This window comes from Bison bison, unplaced genomic scaffold (assembly GCF_000754665.1).
Source record: "Bison bison bison isolate TAMUID 2011002044 unplaced genomic scaffold, Bison_UMD1.0 scf7180017864468, whole genome shotgun sequence".
Classification (NCBI taxonomy): domain Eukaryota; kingdom Metazoa; phylum Chordata; class Mammalia; order Artiodactyla; family Bovidae; genus Bison; species Bison bison.
This window is the reverse complement of record NW_011495029.1, coordinates 4,452,661-4,455,384: the sequence shown is the minus strand read 5'-3', so window position 1 is coordinate 4,455,384 and position 2,724 is coordinate 4,452,661.

The following is a 2,724-nucleotide window of genomic DNA, read 5'->3' as shown; positions in this document are numbered from 1 at the left end:
TCTGGACGTTGAATTTTAAGCCAACTTTTTCACTCTCCTCTTTCACTTTCCTCAAGAGGCTCTTTAGTTCTTCTTTGCTTTCTGCCATAAGTATGGTGTCCTCTGCATATCTGAGGTTATTAAAATTTCTCCCAGATATCTTGATTCCAGCTTGTGTTTCATCCAGCCCAGCATTTCACATGATGTACTCTGCATATGTTAAATAAGCAGGGTGACAATATACAGCTTTGTCCTACTCCTTTCTAAATTTTTATGTGGGCGACTTTATCTCTGGTTCCTCTGCCTTTTCTAAAATCAGATTGAACGTCTGGAAGTTCACGGTTCATGTAGCCTGGCTTGGAGAATTTTGAGCATTACTTTGCTAGCATGTGAGATGAGTGCAATTGTGCAGTAGTTTGAACATCTTTGGCATTGCCTTTCTTTGTGATTGGAATGAAAACTGACCTTTTCCAGTCCTGTGGCCTCTGCTGAGTTTTCCAAATTTGCTGGCATATTGAGTGCAGCACTTTCACAGCATCATCTGTCAGGATTTGAAATAGCTCAATTATTCTTACAACTCATTTATAATCAACCTAATACAAATTAGAAGTCAATTTCAAAATAAACAAAATGCAAAAAAAAAAAAACACAAAAATTAAAAAAAAATTTAGCAGTGACACACATTAAGAAATTAAAACCAGAATAAACCTCAAGTGAAGTCTTTCTATTCAACAACAGACAATCAAATTTCCAAGTCAACCCACTATCCATTCTGCTTATCTTACTAAAACTATATGTCACTTTGTGTTTTCATGTTTATGAAGTTCCACCCAACTCCTGCCCTGCCTGCATATGCCACCTACTTCATTTAGATTTATCTGTGGGTTATCTCCTGTCTCCTACCAGTCAAATTTTCATTTTAAGGTGGCCCATTTGAAGAAATTGTTGGAAAGTATCAGCATTTCAAAAGGGAAAATGTATATCTTTCCAGGTGGCTCAGTGGTAAAGGCGGAGAAGGCAAAGGCACCCCAGTCCAGTATTCTTGCCTGGAAAATCCCATGGACGGAGGAGCCTGGTAAGCTGCAGTCCATGGGGTTGCTGAGGGTTGGACATGACTGAGCAACTTCACTTTCACTTTTCACTTTCATGCATTGGAGAAGGAAATGGCAACCCACTCCACTGTTCTTGCCTGGAGAATCCCAGGGACGGGGGAGCCTGGTGGGCTGCCGTCTATGGGGTCACACAGAGTCAGACACAACTGAAGTGACTCAGCAGCAGCAGCAGTGGTAAAGAATCCACCTGCCAATGCAGGAGATACAGGTCATGTGGGTTTAATCTCTGGGTCTGGAAGATCCCTTGGAGTAGGAAATGGCAACCCACTCCAGTATTCTTGCCTGGAAAATTCCATGGATAGAGGAGACTGGCAGGCTACAGTCCATGGGGTCACAAAGAGTCAGACACGACTGAGTATGTATGCATACCAAGTTCAGTTATCCAAGTTCAGAAATCTCTCTAGGAAGCTATTTTGGAGAAAGTTGCCTAGAGTAGAAAGAACTGATTCTACTTTCCACTCTGATTTCCTCTTGCTCTGGGATCTTTTTCAAAGTTCTAAACCTCTTATGCTTTAGTTTCTGTACCCATAAAAAGTAGTTTCATCATTTGGATTTATCTCTTATAACTCAAGGACTTCCCAGACAGTCCAGTGGTAAAGTACCCACCTGCCAGGTGAGAAACACAGGAAATGAGGGTTCAGTTCCCTTAGAAATTTCTTCAGGATGATTTTCTTCATCTTCATAGGATACAGATACTGTATTCGGCTAAATGAGTCACTGATAGTCTCAAAATGTCATATTAGCTAGGATGTTGACCATCAAGAAAATTTTACTAAAACAACTCAAGAAGCAAAAGAGACCAGCTTTAATTTTTATTAATCATTATATTATTGTATATGCAATTGCACTATACAGAAAATTATTGTCATCATTATTGTTGCTTTGTTGTTATTTTCTTTGAGGATAGAAGTAAATAGAAAAATGGTCTAAAGTTAAGCAGTGGCAAGGAGAAATTTTTTTAAAGGAAGCTAATTTAAAAATAACTGATGGTATGATGCTAATGGGGCTTCCTAGGTGGCTCAGTGGTAAAGCCTCAGGTGGCTCCCTGCCAATGAGGGAGACTAGAGTTCCATCCCTGGGTCAGGAAGATCCCGTGGAGAAGGAAATGATAACCCACTCCACTATCCTTGCCTGGCAGGCTACAGTTTATGGGGTTGCAAAAGAGTAGGACCTGATTTAGCAACTATACAACAAAAACAACAAATGACTCTGTAATAATGAAGAAGAATGATGCATCAAAGGAGAGAGTAAAGAACTCGAGAGTTTTATCAATAAGGGCCGTTATACTCTTACTAGCCCATAAGAGAGTAGAGGGAATCCAGAGAGGGCAGGGGCCCATTGTCAATGGGTCATCAAACTTAGCCCAAGTCATCCCCGTGTGACCATGGCAAATATGGAGAGATTCTACAGACCACTGAGAGAGAACGTCATGGTTGAAAAATGGAGAAATTCCTTTTCTTCACTTTGCAAATTGTTCAGAGACCTCAGCATTACACATCAACTTTCAGGATTGGGAACACGTGTACACCTGTGGCAGATTTATGTTGATGTATGGCAAAACCAATACAATATTGTAAAGTAATTAGCCACTAATTAAAATAAATAAATTTAAATTAAAAAATAAAAATGCTGC